This window comes from Anolis sagrei, chromosome 2 (genome assembly GCF_037176765.1).
Source record: "Anolis sagrei isolate rAnoSag1 chromosome 2, rAnoSag1.mat, whole genome shotgun sequence".
In the NCBI taxonomy this organism is placed as follows: domain Eukaryota; kingdom Metazoa; phylum Chordata; class Lepidosauria; order Squamata; family Dactyloidae; genus Anolis; species Anolis sagrei.
The window spans coordinates 129,191,131-129,208,951 of record NC_090022.1 but is presented as its reverse complement, the minus strand read 5'-3'; the positions used below and the strand labels follow the sequence as shown (position 1 = coordinate 129,208,951).

The 17,821-nt window shown below is 41.7% G+C and overlaps 1 protein-coding gene across 3 annotated transcripts in view; it reads left to right on the top strand.

The window, feature by feature from the left end:
- Positions 1-17,821, top strand: part of RBFOX3 (RNA binding fox-1 homolog 3) — a 473,759-nt gene that overhangs the window by 342,075 nt on the left and 113,863 nt on the right. For all 3 annotated transcript variants that reach the window (XM_060764355.2, XM_067463845.1, XM_060764356.2), the window contains exon 3: positions 12,591-12,640. The gene's annotated coding sequence lies outside the window, so the exon portion shown is untranslated. The remainder of the gene's footprint in view (positions 1-12,590; positions 12,641-17,821) is intronic.

Genomic DNA, 17,821 nt, shown 5'->3' with positions numbered 1-17,821 from the left:
GCGAGTTAATGGATAAGATCTTACAATTTCCCCTTAGCCATCGTACTATATCAAGCATCTTGATGCATAATGTCAGCTCACATGCATAGAAAAACCCAAATTCTGGCTAATGCATAATGTGCCTGTAAGTTTTTCTTAATGATCAACACAGAACATTTACCTTTTGTAAGTACTCTCTCCCTTTCTCTCTTACACATGCACACGCACACACACAATTCATTTTTCATGGCAAAAGATACAACACAGTCTACCAATAGAAGTCTCATTAGATCAAAATGAGGGTTTTTGCTAACAGAATTCTATGAGGATTTGATCTATAATTAATGTAATAGCAAACTTTAAAAATTATAATACAAATTAAAGCACATATTCATCCTTAGTGTGATCCTTTGTTAAACAAAACCATTTTGTCTGGCTAACCTTTTTGCTACATCATCTATTCATTTTCTGCCTTTCGAATTCTAAAAATGGCATGCAGGCAGTATGAAATTTATTAGGTTCTTTAACAAGAAACTAATAAATTGTCCATCGCTAGAGCTTGCCAGACTTTTATCTTTCCAAGGTAGCTGCAAGCATGGAGGTTATTCTTTCCCAATCTTTGTTTTGCTTTGCTTTGCTTTGCTTAGGATATGCATTGCTTTGCTTTGCTTAGGGTGTTCTTTTCTTTGCTATGTGAGTATACTTTGCTGTATCAATGAAATGACATGGGGGAGAAGTCTCAATCCTTAAGAACCTGTTCTCATGGCAGCAGCTGTAATCCATGAAGGCTACAGTCTTCCAAGCCCTATCATGCTTTCCAGTTACCTTGTAGACATATGTGCGCCTTATACTTGGCCAGTAGTACCAGCAAACACCAGGGTCAGTGTGCTAGTTCTTCGTGAGGATGCACTATGTACTCCATGCAAGTGAAACTCTGCCAACAGGAAAAGAACAAAACAAACCCACAAGCATTGAAGATCACACATTTCCCAAAGATTTGTGGCTACAGGAGGATATGATGCCCTCTGGCACTTCCTTCTGCCTAGCAATCAATGCACTGTAGCAAGCCATGCCTATTGTCTATTGCTTTCTGTTAGCTAGGCTGAGGTAGAGCAGCACCATGCAAGTCCCATCCTTTCCTATATACCAGTGGGGCTTTTTGCTAACCCAAAGAGTCATGTTTCCATGCTATAACTCTCAACCCAAGCATTCATTCCTGGGAGAGCTTAAGATCTTAGCTCCTGGCCTCCTCTTGGGCTCTCCCCCTCAGCGGACACTTCTGTGCTCCTCAAGGGGTGCAGCACAGGGGTGGAGCTGGGGAGCATGGGGAGGGGTGGGCATTCTGATAAATGCCTTGATTGATGGAAGCGGCTACTTAGAAGCTCTCTCTTGTGTACGACAGATATTTCTTTTTCTTAGAAGAGGGGAGAAAGATGACACATGATTCCCCCAGCTCTTTCCTCTAGCGGCACTTGTGCGATTTACATTAAGGCCTATAACCGGGGTTGGAGTAAATGGAGCAGGTTTGCAATTAGTTTTCAAAGTACTTATCTCATTAAAGTAAATGAATTATTGATTTAGTGACACTCATGCTTTTAGTGAGCGGCACAGTGCCATCACTGCTCTGTTCTCCAGCTTGGCGAGCCAACAGCCTGCCCAAGCAAACTTGCTTTGTGTGTGGTTTTTTTCTCCGCCCCCTCCCATTTCTTTCAAAATCGCACCCCCAGCCCATTTTCTGATATTTCCTGCTTGTTATTTAGCTTTGTAATTAAAGTGGATCCATGTCATAAGGGAGCAGTGAGAGGATTGGAAGCACATCTGAGATTAGTTTTGAAGGAAGTTGGGGGAGAGACTGGGCTAGGGAGAGGAGGCCCCCCACGAGGTGGATAGGGCAGCATGGATTCTCTTTGGGAGCCAGTCCTAGTAGCTATGTGTTTCCAAGAGAACTGCTGCCAGGGACAACCGGAGCAGGTCTCTGCATGCTTCTTTCTGCCAGCCTTTTCCTGGAGTGCCTGCAACAATGACAGAAGTCAGCCTATTTGTATGGGGTAGAGAGAGGGAATGGTGGGATCTGGCAATACTTTGCAAGTGCATTAGCTAGGTAGCACTGTGCTGATTCAGGCATGAGGTCATGACCCAAGAGAGATGGTTTTAGCTTGCTGTTTTCTTGGATTCCCTTCTCTCACCTTCACCCATTCTGGGTCACTGTAGCTAAGTCATCCAAGCATCAGAACTGAAATGCCCATGGAAGAAAATGGAATATAAGGGAAAGGGCATAAGGCTGTGATTTTTCTTCCTATCAGTCTCACTCCCAACTTCAATAAATGGGTTTCAGTGGCATTCCAGATGTTGAACTGCCTCTCCTAATAGTCATCACCATTGGCTATGCTGGACTTGCTGGGAGTTGCAATTTGACATTTAGTAGACCATACAAGTCTTACCCCTGCAGAATAGGATGCAGCATTGGGGCTGGCATTGCTTCAGCAGTGGCAGCTCCCATATGATGAGGACTTCTCAGAAGTGCCTACTGGGTCAAATCAAAAGTAATATGACCAATTCTAAAGTAGATAACCTGTGCACCTCCAGATGGTGTTGAGCTTCAATTCTCATTGAACCGAACTAGCATACCAATTGAAAAAATGTCTGCTTCCCCACTCACACCTGTATTTAAAGGGCACTGAATAATAAATGTATGTATTTATATATTTATTTTACATCGTTATAAAATGTGTTCATTTTTAATCCACTCTTCAGACATATGTAGTTTTCCCAGTATCTGCAAGTAAACCAGTTGTAAGTCTGAAGAGAAAATACTGAACTAAAGCAGTAGGAAGATGGTAAAAGTCAGGTTAAAACAGACAATGAAATATGATACATCTGGATAGCCAGAGGGAAGCACAGAAGTATCTCAAAAGAAGGTTTTAATAACCAATCATGTTCACAAGGAAGTAGGCACTACTCCAGTTATATTGGTCACTAACTCTTTTGGGTCTTAACAGTGAGAACAAACTAGCTTCTTTAATTAAATCTAGAAATGGATCAGGAAGCCATGTTATGGTTTGTTTGGTTTTTTTAAAACTGGTTTAATGTATTTGATATAGTCAGTTGATGGCAATGGTTGTGTTGTCCATGAATTCTAATTTCTAGGTTATCTTCAAGGGAAAACTTCATGCAAAAAGTAGTGGTTCAAACTGAATGTTTCTAGTGAGTACATGAAAGTGATCAGTCCATCTACCCATCATCTGTGATTTACACACTTTGAATTACAGTCACAGACATGCAAATTCTTAAATACATCAAGTTGTATTAAATCTTGGTACATGTGACCCACCAAGTTGCACCATGGCATATTCCTTCTCCCAACACATAGATGGAGACTGTGACACAGGTTGCTCAGCATTAGAGTGCCGTCAAAATGGGAAAGTTATGAAAGAGGAAGAGCACACAAGCTAGGAAAGGCTGCTGCCGTTTTCTTTTCCCTGAGCTCTTCTTTTCATCCTGCTGGTGAGCTCATTGAGTGCAAACTACTTTGGGAGCAATTGAAATAAGGTGAGTACGAAGGGAGAAAGTAAGAAGAGGAACTGGGACATTTTAAGAATAGCTGGGAAACTGTAATGACAGAAGATCAGTTGGGACTGTCTGTCAAATTGGGACACTTGGAAGGTATGAAGTCTGTCAACCAAGGGAGACCAAGCATAGCACATGGAAAGATTGCATTTGCATTTTTGAGCCCCTTAGTGCCTCAGATATATTTTTAATTACAGTTTGGTGCTGAAATTACATTAACCATCAAATACACTATCACCAGTATGGAAAGGAACTAAACACACCAGTCAATGGGAATGGAAGCTTTTATTTACCAGATAAGGGCTTGTGTGTGGAAACAAGTTGACTTTGTTTCTAAAATATGTATCCTGTTAATTAAAGTAAATTTTAGTATACTTGAGATTCATTTATACAGAAATAGAAATGTTATAATCATTAGGTAAACGTGAGGAGGATTTCATTTATTAATAATGAAACAGATTTGTCTATTTGTTAATCGTGAGTATGTTAAGGCTAAAATTTAAACAGGAAAGAAATAATAAATTCTGGAACTTGGATGCAACAATGGCAACAAGTGTAATCCTAGCACTACAATCACAATTCTGAAGTGTGAAAGAGTCCTAACTTTCAAGATCAGGCAAATAACCGGGGGGGGGGGGGGGCTATAGGGGCTTCAGCCCCCCCCCCCCCCAAATTTTAATGGTTGTCCATGAGAAGGCCTTACTGCTACATTATTAAAACTGTTATGTTTATTAATATTATGATCTGATCACCATTCTCAATAGATCCCATATGCATGGGGGTATTGGGGTAACAATACAAAAGGGTTGCTAGGGTAGACCTTCTTTCACTCAGACTCAGCCCCCCCCCCCCCCCCCGAATCAAACTCAGCCCCTCCCAAATCAAAATCCTGGGTACAGGCCTGTTCAAGATAGAAACTGCAGGCTCTGAGAGAAAAAGAGATGTTGATTTACAGCAGCAAGAGTTAGAGGCCACTTTTCAGGATGGGAAAGGGGTCAAAGGCATGTTGACCTTAGAGACGAAGAGGAGCTGCAGACCATTTGAATGAAAAAAGTTCTAGATTGCTATGGGGAACCACAGTGTAGAAGACCAAAGAATAAGAAGGCACTTGCAATGGCCTGTGGATACATCCCACACAAAGAAAACTTTGATTGGTAGATCACCTTTTCTAGTTAGCAAAATCTGGGACTATCTCTTACCAAACATTCTTCAATTGCTGCCTCAAGACCTTAATACTTGAGGCATTCTCTCTTTCACACCAGATTTTCTTTTCTCTGTGTATCATGTGCAGGAAGAGCAATGTTTGCCTATGTTGTCTGAGCAGAGCCCTCACCCCAGTGGTTGCCTGATTAGTTACTGGAAATGTGGCCCCTTTCCTGTGGAAAAGCTCTTCTTGTTTAATTAAAAGTGTTGACACTGGGACCAGCCAACCCACCCACCTGAGAATGCTCCGATAAATTAAACATTACGCTTTTAATGGCCCATAAAGAAACTCTTCACTCTTGCTTGCGTACAGAGAGGGACAGAAAATAAGAAAGAGGTGGGGGGGGGGGGGAGGTTATATAGCTAGATAATCTGAGCTAATGAATTTAATTAAACAGGAACATTAATTTAGGAGTTATAAAGGAGGGGGAACAAAATGTGGTACAAAGCAGAAGTTGCTGAAAGGCTAATGGATGAAGGAGGGGTCAGGGGCTTTATTTACTTGGACTCTGTCGCTCTCACTCCTAAGTCTAGAAATACTGCCTTTGCTCTGAAAGACAGCAAAGGCTTTATAGCGTATATTGATTTTATATATGTATGTATATGTGTACACACACATATACACACACTATTGTGGTTTTTTTAAATGTGATCCCTGATCTATGGCATTTGCTAGCCTTGAATGCCGTGCTAAAGAGGAAAAATAAAGTAGAGGTGATTATAATAAATTGAAAAATTACATTATTATTCTTTTTTCCAAGCAACTATATCTAAAGGAAAGATGGGATCCTGCAGGAGTTCACTTCTTAACTCTGCCACAAGTCTTTCTTATTGTAACCAACGCTACACACTCACAACAAAAGGCTAAGGAAGAAAAGGAAAGCTAAAACAGTGAAGTAGTCTTGGAAATATGGCAAGTGTTTTGGTTTTTGGGAAGAAGGGGGTGCATGTTGAATGGTCATCTATATGCAATTTCTGCATTGTTAATGCCTAAATGGTTCAGGTCCTGCCTATTTTTGTGACTGCATCCCCCCATTAACTGACATGGGCTCTAAGATCTGCTGAGGAGTCTCTCCTCTTGGTCATACCACATCAAAAGCCCAGTTGGTGGGGACGAGGGAGAAGATCTTCTTGGTGGTGGCTCCCTGGCTTTGGAATGCCCTCCCCAGTGAGATTACACAGGCCCTCACACTGTCCTCCTTTTGTAGGGATTTGAAGACATGGCTTTTCAAACAAGCTTTTGAGAATGCTTAATCCCTAGTTGATCAGCGCAGTAGTTGCGTACCCTTGCACTTTATTCCATGCCCTCTCTCTGTTATTGCAACTGGCACTTATTCCATTCCTATTGTTTACAGCTTGGCCTTGTTACAGCAGCTACCACCATTTATTGCTGTCCTCAGTTTTATAGAGTTTGAGTTGATGTTTTTATATGCATATGTGTTTTATATTATTGTATTTTATATTGTGTTTCATTCATGTTGTTTTTAGGCACTTTATGCCGTCTGTAAGCCACCCTGAGTCCCTTCAGGGAGGTGGTGGTGGGGTGATGATGATAATAATAATGTTATTATTATTATTATTATTATTATTATTAAGAAGCAACAAAGTAATGTTAGTAGTAATGAAGATTCTTCAGGCGGTTAAGATGTATCTTTGAATCAGGAGGAAGGAAGGTTGTTTTGAAAAGAAAATCTGCTTATTCTGAAGGGTAAAGAATATTAGACTTAATCATATCACTAGGTTATATGTAAGATGCACTTTGTGCATTGTAATATTTGAATTGTTATGTTTCTGGATTATCATATTAACATTTTAAGACTATTATTATTTATTATTTATTTATTATTTATTCACTTTATTTGTACCCCGCTAGCATCTCCCAAAGGACTCGATGCGGCTTACAAAGGCCAAGACCTCAATAGAACAACAATATAACAAATACACATAGACCAAAAGCAAAGCAATAACAATAAGCGGTAAAAACAGTCGGACTACAGCTACCCCTCCATTTCTATTTGTTTTATATCCATAGATTCAACCAATCACGCCTTGACAATATTTGAAAAAGACAAATAGTCAAAACTTGTTTTTACAAAATACGAAGCACTACATGGATAGGCAGGCACCTCACCATTTCAAAAATCTTCAGACACCTTCAGAACTCATTAGAGTTGTTTGTCATTTTATATAAAGAATACTATTTTTACTACCCCATTGTATATAATGGTATTTGAGCATCCATGGATTTCAGTAGATACCAAGAGTCCACTGTATATTAACATTGTAATGTATCTATCCAAAATCCTGCAGAAAGTTTCCAGGGATCATTAAGTAGAAAGATAAGCATCTTTAAGAATGCATCCCTGAATTGGACTAGGAACACAGAAATCATTTGCCAAAAAATTGTTTTGTTGTTGTTGTACATTCGTTCAGTCATTTCTGACTCTTCATGGCTTCATGGACCAGCCCATGCCAGAGCTCCCTGTTGGCCGTCACCACCCCCAGCTCCTTCAAGGTCAAGCCAATCACTTCAAGGATGCCATCCATCTTGCTCTTGGTCGGCTCCTCTTCCTTTTTCCTTCCATTTTCCCCAGCATCATTGTCTTCTCTAAGCTTTCCTTTTTTCTCATGATGTGGCCAGAGTACTTCATCTTGGCCTCTACTATTCTTCTTTCCAATGAGCAGTCGGGCTTTATTTCTTGAAGTATGGACTGGTTGGATCTTCTCGCAGTCCAAGGCACTCTCAGAATTTTCCTCCAACACCACAGTTCAAAAACACCTATCTTCCTTCGCTCAGCCCTCCCTATGGTCCAGCTCTCACATCCGTAGGTGACTATGGGGAATACCATTGCTTTAACTATGCAGATCTTCGTTGCCAGTGTGATGCCTCTACTCTTCACTATTTTATCAAGATTGGTCATTGCTCTCCTCCCAAGAAGTAAGCATCTCTTGATTTCCTGGCTGCAGTCTGCGTCTGCAGTAATCTTTGCATCTAGAAATACAAAGTCTGTCACTGCCTCTAAGTTTTCTCCCTCTATTTCCGAGTTGTCAATCATTCTTGTTGCCATAATCTTGGTTTTTTTATGTTTAACTGCAACCCAGCTTTTGCGCTTTCTTCTTTCACCTCCTCAGCTCCTCCTCGCTTTCAGCCATCAAAGTGGTGTCATCTGAATATCTAAGGTTGTTAATGTTTCTTCCAGCAATTTTCACCCCAGCCTTGCATTCGTCAAGCACCGCACATCTCATGATGTGTTCTGCATACAAGTTGAATAGGTTGGGTGAGAGTACACAACCCTGCCGTATGCCTTTCCCAATCTTGAACCGGTCTGTTGTTCCATGGTCAGTTCTTACTCTTGAACTTGGTCCTTATACAGATTCCTCAGGAGAGAGGCAAGGTGATTTGGTATGCCCATACCACCAAGAACTTGCCACAATTTATTATGATCCACATAGTCAAAGGCTTTAAAATAGTCAATAAAACAGAAACAGATGTTTTTCTGAAACTCCCTGCCTTTCTCCATTATCCAGTGGATATTGGCCATTTGGTCTCTTGTTCCTCTGCCTTTTCTAAACTCAGCTTGTACATCTGGCAATTCTCTCTACATGTATTGCTGGAGTCTTCCTTGCAGGATCTTGAGCATTACCTTACTGGCATGAGAAATACGGGCAAAAAGTTGTAGCTGTAACTTATTTACTTACTTACTTACTTAACTTTTGGTGAGTGAACACATTTCCATGTTATGTCTGTTCCAACTACAGTTCTGTCCTCATGATGCACTTTCCACCCACCCTTAATGAAGGTCCAACCCCATTGTTCGTCCCTTTTGAGCTCCTCCCTCAGACACATACTTTCCCATTACTTATCTCATCCAGGGTTTTATCAGTTTTATCCTGTGTATTTGGCCCATCCACTGTGTTTTATTTCTCTATCATGTTATTTTGCAACTGTTTATTCTATCTTTTGTTATTTCATGTATTTTATTTCGATGTTATTTTTTGCTTCTTTGTATTTTCTTTTGTTGTACTGAAATTTGGGGCTTGGCCTCATGTTAGCCGCCCCAAGTCCCCTTTGGGGGAATGGTGGCAGGGTACAAATAAAGATGATGATGATGATGATGATGATGATGATGATGATGATTCTTATTATTATTTACTTAGGCAATCCCTCATTGTTTGAGTATAATGGCCTTCCAAGTGTAGTGTTTTGGCAGTGGATACATAGGTGACCGTGGAGACCTATTCTTGATCCGCATGTTCTTCCACAGTGAGAATATCAGTTTCCAGGTGGAAGGCAGTCCTGGTCAAGGTTGGCTTGACGTGCCTTCCTCTTGGCACATTTCTCCCTTTTGCCCTCCATTCGTGCCTTTTCAAATTCCACAGCACTGCTGCAGCTATAACAGTTGCATTGTGATTGAAAAACTTTGCGGCACCAAAATTTAAATGGGGGAGAGGGAGAGAGGATTGGCACTGACCAACAATCTTAGTACAGTTGATCTTTGAAACCAGTGCTGATTTCAATATTATTCTTTATGGGACTTCTCATACTCCGCTCTAATGGAGGTTTGTACTCAGCGTATGCCCAGTGGAGATCATTAAACATCTTTCTACAATAAATTTTGTGCAACCCACTCTTCTGTCTGACTTAGTGTGGTTCTCCTTCGAATGGTCACTGACAGAGGGTTAACAGAGATTTTTTTAAAGGGTAAAACAAATAATTATGTAATGGGGAGGCGAGAGCCAATCATTGTATGTCCTGAGACTGAGAAGCTTTATATCATGTATTATTGCAAAGACAGGATTCAAAGAGCACAGCTAATGAATGGCCTTCCCATCTTACCTTGGGTAGCATTTCCTAACTCCAAACACCCCCGTTGCCCCAACCTGTGTAAAGCATAGGCTAGTCTCAAGAGAAGCAATTAGCCAATGTCCACAAGAGAACAGTGAGGAACTTAAGTAGAGGGTCCCACAGAAACTAACACCATTAATCACGGATGACTACATCGCACTGTGGGGTAGAAGCTGACTTCCTTGCTTGGATTAGAAGCTGCAACATACATTGTCCTTTACCGTATTGCAGTTGCTTGTGAACCCAGCAATTTCCTTTCTTCTTGGATTCTATTAACATGAATGTTTCAAAGAGTTGTCTTACGAGCCCATCACTCGATCTTGGATTGGTGAATTAAACTCAGTATTCACAGGGAATTCTAGTTCAAAGGATGCTGCTCCCTACTTCATTCCACACCCTATATTAATCTATTCTGGCTGAGAAGATCCTTTTAGGCTGCCCAGCTCTTATGTTAGTAAGATGCCTGCCTTGGCAGACATGATAATATGGTAATAAAATTGTTCCTGGTACTGCCATCTCTGAACTTCCTTCTATTATTTATTTCCCAAGAGTCCTTTCAGCATGTCTGGGTCCCCAAACTCCTCACTGCCAAAATCTTCTATCGGAGCCCAGGGAACATACTGTGTGATCTCAACATATACCCAGGGGAAAGATCTGGGTTCTTCCTCTCATCCACAGTTAGCCCAAGGGTCTTCCATGAGCAAAGGGTTTTGTAGGATGAGGACAAGCTGTTAGACTTTCCTGGGCAGCAGCAGAGAGGTTCTGTGCCTTCTACAGTTATGGTCCAGAGAAACCACCGTGATGGCATTAATGGAACTAAGCTTTGACCTAATGAGCTGTGATTATCCTTGAATCAGGCTCATGGAGGCAGGAATTTCCATAATTGATCTTCCATACCACATGTCAATGCCAGCAGATCACCCAGGCATCCAAAAAGGTGTTATAGGACTGTGAACAGGAGGGATGAGAAGAAGGGCCATGATTTAAGGGCAGACCTTCACAATTTGACAAAAATGCTAGTATTTAGAATATTCCTCCACAAGAATTTACAAAGGTCGTCCAAAGAAATTATGCCTTTAATGGAGCAAAGCTCCAGTCATGAGTAGCTAAACAGAATCATAGAATCATAGAGTTGAAAGAGACCATATAGGCCATCTGGTCCACGCAGGAAAAGCACAATAAAAGATGGCCATCCAGCCTCAGTTTAAAAGCTGCCAAGGAAGGAGCTTCCACCACACTCTGAGGCAGAGAGTTCCACTGTTGAATGGCTTGTATGATTAGGAAGTTCTTTCTAATGCTCAGGTGGAGTCTCCTTTCCTATAATACATAAGAAATGTATTCAGGATTTTATGTTCTCATTTTGAACCCTCCTGTTCTTAGTTGTGTATTTTATTTAGGACTACATCTTTTCTTTAAGCAAATAAATAAATAAAACAAAAACAAGTAATCCATTTATTTCAGCAATTACTTATTGATAGAATTCCATAGATTGTGGTTGTGAAACAAATCCCTTTAAAAAAGGTTTGTTGCATAATGCAGTCTGCTATTACTCTTCAGCACTTACGTCGCTGATCTGAAGCTCCCAGGTTGCCTCAGACTTGTGTTCTTCCCATATAACTGTAATAACCAGTTTCAAAATTGGACTCATAAAATGTTGCAGTTTGGTGAGAACAGATATTTTGTGTAGCAAGCAGAAACTGAAGCTATAGTGCAAGAAGATGTAAACAGATCAGTGAGAGTGGATGTGTCTCAAAAAGTATTGGAACTGACCATGGTGATAAGGAAATCTGCCTGATGGCCCATCCAGACAGGGTCCAAAACACTCAAGTTTGCGCACTTTTACCGGAGCTGTCCAAACGATGTCTCCAGTAAAATCAAATTAATTCAAGATAAAACAGAAAACCCCTTCTTTTGTCCCGGATTAATTTGACACCCGAAAAGACCAGGATATTTCATAAGATCCAGGTCTTTCCAGGTATGGGCCCAATCTACACAGCTATCTCAGGATTTCCAGGCTGCTAGAGCCTAGAAAACCCTACAGCACCCACCCTTCCCAAAAACCCCAGAAAAGTCCTAAAATTTAAAAATTACCCACCTGGCCACCATGAAACTGCTGCAGTCCTCCTGACACATAGAAATGACATGCCAGGAGAAGGGTTGCCAAAGAGGAAAAACGCTCCTTCCCCCCATGCCTAGCACATCATTTCTGCATGGCAGGAGGACTCCGGCAGCAGTTTCATGGCATCCAGATGAGTATTTTTTCATTTTTAGGCCTTTTCTGTGGGGGTTTTGTTTGGTGTCTTGGTATCCCGCCGGAAGGTCTAGCAAGGTATCTAGACACCTCCCCCCTCAAAAAAAAAGCATGGGTTTGAGGGGGAGGTGTGTAGACTTTAACTCACACCCAATTGGGTTAAAGGCCTGTGTAGAACCAGCCAGAGAGACTGAACTCTTTAAAACATGGTTAGGAACCATCTGTCTTCCAGAGATTTTTGGACTGCAGCTTCCAGCATCTGTCACTGTCTATGTTAGCTGGGATTGATAACAGTTAAACTTCAGCAACATCCCAAGAATATCATGATCCCCACCTCTGATTTAATATTTTTAAAAGCATTGGATATTTGGGTTAAGCAGTTTGATGACCTCCCACAGTCTAGGTTTGTAGGTTTGCAACAGAGCTGTTGTGAAACTAAATTGCCACTTTGAGGTCCCTTAGATAAAAGATAGGATCATACAGATATAATACATAAGTAAAGCTCATTCTGTCAAGCCCATTTGATTAGTAGCGGTCTCCTTGGTTTACTTGTACAAGCAGCAGCATTGCTCATATTGTCATTCTGCTTAAAGCCTGGGCAGGTTTCCGGAAACCCCTAGAAAGATAATAACGCGTATTCGGAAAGAATGTTGCCAGTCAGTGAGCAAATGGCATCGACCGTGGGTGCTTTAGCCATAACAATAATTGATTTTAATTCTTCTTTCTTTGTGTTTCCTTTCTTAGAGAGCCCAAAGCAAGCGAGCACCACAGGGGAAGCTTGGCTGATTTCAAAGGTACGACAGTCTTTTCCTTTTCATTTCCCAGAAACCTTTGAGGTGCAGAGTCTGTAGGCTGTGAACTTGGAAACCCCTTCTTTATCTAAGTGTGGGGCCAGGGCCATTTTGCCTCTCTCCAGCATAAATTCACTTAGGAAAGACATAAAAATAGCTGACAGGATCATAGTTCTCTATTAGATTCGCGCAGGAAGAAATTCAACATAGATTCATCTTTAATCTCAAAAGACAAGAGCATTTGGTGTGCTGCCATCTGATGAGTCTTATCTATATTGCCAGCATCTCAGAGCCTCCAAGTGAAGTTAAAGTCTGAGAAAATTGTAGTAACTAATAATACTGTTCAGCATTTCTCTAATGCCTTTAGAATGTTCCAAGCAATTCATGTTCATGGTCTCATAAGCCTTACAACAATCTTGTAAACTAGATTAGTATTATTACTGGTATGCTAGATGATAGCTGAAAAATAGCATCCTGAAACCACTTACTTATTATATTTGTATATCCTTCTGTCTGATTTTAATGGCCCTTTAGTCCATTCCATCCTAGTGGTTCTGAACAAGTGGCTCCCTGACCCATAGCTTACACATCAGATCAGTCACACCATATTAGTTTTGCAAGGATGGGAATGGACCAAGGACTCATTTTGCATGTTGTAAGTCTTGGGCTTAATAGCTAGCCTCTCCCATTAGCAGATCATTGGGAAGATCTTTGTCTCAAACTCAGTGAAAATGTTTGTGAGACATAGAAAACAGTACTACTAGTTCTTAGACAGCAAATTCAGTTTTTATGACACTACTCTGGAGTTAAAATGTTCCGCTAGGTCAACTACATAGCAAAAACAGGAAGAGAACACAGTCTCGTCATCTGTTTCCACAAGTTATAATGAATAATTTTCTCTTCTCTCACTTGTTGGTTCTTCTGGAAGGTCCTCACTGGTGAAAGCAGGCTTAGATCTCCTTTTTTCCTTGGAACTTGCATAATATTTTTTCATTAGTTAATTCTCTCTGTGGAATGGCACATCATTCGCCACTCTTCTGTCTCCTTCATTACCCACTTAGAGTAGTTACTCTCAAAAATGGCAGGTGTGAAATAAGTGGAAGAATTTTAGTTTGGCATTCTCATGTGAAAGTTGGTTTTATTGTTTCCAAATACATTGAATCTCAGGAATCTAAGAAGATCTGAAGGTAGCTTTGTCATATCTTTGCAGAAATGCATTTTAGATACAATAACTCTCACATGAAGCTGAAAGGGGGCCATTAAAACTGGACTGTGTCCAAGTACTCCACTCCTGAGGATTCACTGGCAAATTTGGAGAGGGAGAGACACAAGGAAACATATGCAGGTCACCCCAGAATCACATATTTCTCCCAAATCTCTCCGTAAAAGGAAAATGCCCAGATGGGAGAGAAGGCATAGGGGTTTTTTTCTGATTGACAATCACAGTGAATGATTTTAGGAGGGCTCTTCAGTCCCACTGCTTCAGAAGAGCATGTTGAAGGACAGATCCAGTGTTCAGTGTCTTTCTCAAAAGCAGAAAAAGGTTAAAAGTGTTTTAGGGGAGCCTATGGGACCTCTGAAGGATGTAGCATTTGATACTAGTTTGGAAAATGTTGGCTGTCTGGTTCATCTGTGTGCACATCTTTAATATTTTAATAGTCATGACTAGCTGAACCCTCAGTCCCACAGAAGGGTCCCAACTAATTCTGTGTAGGAATTAGGTGACCTGAGAACCATTTGGCTTCTTTCCTGCTATGACAGAATAAATGTATAGAACAGTATGGCCCTAAGAAAGATCTTTAAACTAGTCGTTAAGCACCTTCTGGGAGCTTTAGTCCAAAGAGGAAATTTTGCCAAATTTTGGATTCCCACTGTCAGTCAGTACTGAACATATTATCTTCAGTAGAATAGTAATCTAATTCAGGAAAAGACAATTTCCAAAGTGTTTCAAGGAAGTTGAGGAATTTGCTTTAGGTCACCTTCACCATTGTGGTGCCCTCCCCATGTCTTGGACAATAACTCTCATTATGCCCCCACCCCCGACCCTCAGCCAGGGAGTTCATCTTGGGGGCCTGAGGTTGGAGAAAGCTATTTCAGATAACTAGACTACTTTGCTTGTTTAACTTGAACTTCCCACCTGGGCTTTTGAGTGGCATAATTCAGCCTCATTAACCAAAACAACAGTCCACTCTGATGCCAAGCTGGTGGTATGTGATTTCCCAGAAGGTTAATCACAGATGGATGGATTGTGTGTGCTCATTCTGGACAAAAATCGTTTATCACTGTGTCACGTTCTTGCTGGAGTCTTTCATACTTCAAGCCTCTCTGTAAGCAGTCTGGCAAGCAGCTCCTGAGGCAGGGGGAGGAGAAGCAAGCATGGTGTCTTAAAGCCCCACGCTTTGCCCTTATTGGGCATCTCTGTGGATGAGAATCGGGCCCTTGGCTTGAAAACACCCAGCTAACAGTAACTGGATTGATGGCTGGCTGCCCTGTCTTCTGGGCAGAACTCCCAACTTCCTTCTCACACAGTAGTTGATGGAGGGGTTAATATCAGTCCCTGATCTGTCATTCAGAATGGGCAAGAATAGCTACACACAGTGCTGAACTCTGGAGAATTATACATTGGGGTATTTAATCCCATAATGCAAAACAACAGCTGTGCCATAGACCAGTCAAAGCGCTTTATGAATTAACCAAGAAGCAAATCAAAGGCCACACTGCATAGCACTTGGCTTGATGATCCTGTTCCCCGAAGGACAAGGCCTCTCCCTTTGAGGGTGAACAAGGAGGGAACGGGATTTTAGCAGGTGCAGGTTTCCCATCATCATCATGCTATGATGGGAGAGTCTGTGCCAGAACGTGGGAGTTCTTAAAGAGATAGAGGCTCTTTTCTCTCTTAGAATGTCCATCTGTCCATCTCCCCTCCAGCCACCCGCACATACAGATGCACACTCACACACATACAGATTGCTTGCGAACAGCATCACTATTGAATAATCATAGAACCATAAAGTTTCATGAGACCTTGTGGGCCATCCAGTCCAACCCCCTGCCAAGAAGCAGGAAAATCGCATTCAAAGCACCCCCGATAGATGACCATCTCACTTCTGCTTAAGAGTCTCCAAAGGAGGAGCCTCTACCATACTCTGGGGCAGAGAGTTCCACTGCTGAACAGCTCCCACAGTTAGGAAGGTCTTCCTAATGTTCAGGTGGAATCTCCTTTCCTGTAGTTTGAAGCCATTGTTTCACATCCTACTCTGCAGGGCAGCAGAAAACAAGCTTCTCCCTCCTCCCTATGGCTTCCCTTTACATATTTATACGTGGCTATCATGTCTCTTCCCAGTCCTCTTCTGCAGGCTAAATATGCCCAGTTTTTTAAGCCACGCCTCATAGGGCTTGTTCTCCAGACCCTTGATTGTTTTAGTCAAGATTCCTCCCTCTATGCATATGAGAGGCAGATGGTAAATGCCATTGTGGAGCCCTACATCTTCTAATTCAAACACAAGGAAGAGAAACTTTTGCTGCATGGGTGTAGAGAACATTTTGCTCCCCAGATGTTGGCTTTCCCTGCAAAGAATGTATACAGCCCACAGTAATGAAGTCTATGGTCTGAAACATGGAGAGGGGGCCATAAAGAGTAACCAAAGTTGTTACAGGGTATGACAGGTGGGATTAATGGATGGGCCTCCAGCACTGTGCCCAATTACACAGTTGCATTTTCTTTACTTGGTGGCCAAAAGGATGGTGTAGCATGAGGTCCAGATGTTAATCTGCAGTTCTAGCTACACAACAGTCACATGATGCTGCAGTGCTGGGCTCACTTTCTATGATGGAACTAGTGATGCTGTAAGACAGACATCGTTCCTGCTGCTCCATTTCCCCTTTCTCCTTTCATCTTGCTGAAGCCTTGGGTAGGATGATGTATGTTATGCAGCGTTCTGCTGAATATTATCCAGCCATAGCCAATGATGGAAAACGTTGCGGGGAAATGGACAGCACATTTTCACATTGTGTTGTGTGTCATCCGAGCTGGAAAAAGTCACATTTTGAACTTCAGCTTCCAGAGTTTCCTAGGAAGATCTGTGAGGGGGAAAAGACAAGGGGGTGAGGGGGGAAAGGATATTGGGCATCTCTCAATATCTACTCCCCCCCCCCCCCCGGGCTATCAGGACTTGTTGGAAATGAAGTTTCTCTGTCTTTTTGGAGGATTTCAAGTTCCCTTGGCTCTCAAAAGAAAAGAAAAAGATAAATTGCAGAGACTGATGGACAATCACGTGAGCTCTCCCTTAAAATTCACGGGGAGTTTTCTCTTGGAAAAGGACTGCCAAAGCAGAAATGTTGGCCTCCAGCAGACGGAGAATGCTTTGCCAAGAGAATGAAGGTTACTAAGGCAACTCAAAGATCTGGGGCACAGACATATTAACAGCAGAGGGCATCAGGGCACAGAAGGAAATACTGGTGCTCGGATATACTCCTGCTAAGATAGCTAAAGTTATTTTGTGATTATTTGCACTTGGTTTGGAGAAAAAAATAAAATGCTAGTGAGATTTCTGCTTGTCTTTCATAGGAACAGGGGAGTTCTTTAACACCACCCATGTGGTAGGCTCCTTACCTGAGAAAGCATCTTGGTCTAGACTTGGTAATCCAGTGTGGTTAACTCAGGCAGTTAGCAATATACCCGCAAGACAGAACATGGGAGGATTTACTGGTACCTAAGCAATTCCTATTTTCTCCACCAGAGTCTTTAACAGAAACCTCAAACCAGGGAAGGAGATCCATCCATCCATCCCACTCTTTGCCCCCCACCCCAGTTTAGTGGGAGATGTCCCAGTTCATCCTTTGCTGTCCTGCTTTCTTAGCTGCTTTTAAAATATTCCATTTTGTCTGTCTTCTTTCCTCTTTCTCCTGTCAATCATTGGCTTATTCCAGTTTCTGCAAACTGAGTTCAAAGTGGAAAGTAGTTTTGACTCAGTTCACACATCAAGAGGGAGAGAAGAGGAGGGGAAAGAGTGTTGCCCTTCCTAAACTCAATATATAATTGACAGGAATTCTCTGTTTTTATTGTAGTTTTGTGTGTTCTTCCTCATTAGTAACTTTTGCTGCTTTGTTGCCCCCTTTTGACCACTCTCTGACACAGCCTAGCCATATGTGTCCAAGCTTTCATCTTTTCAATGTTGCAAGACA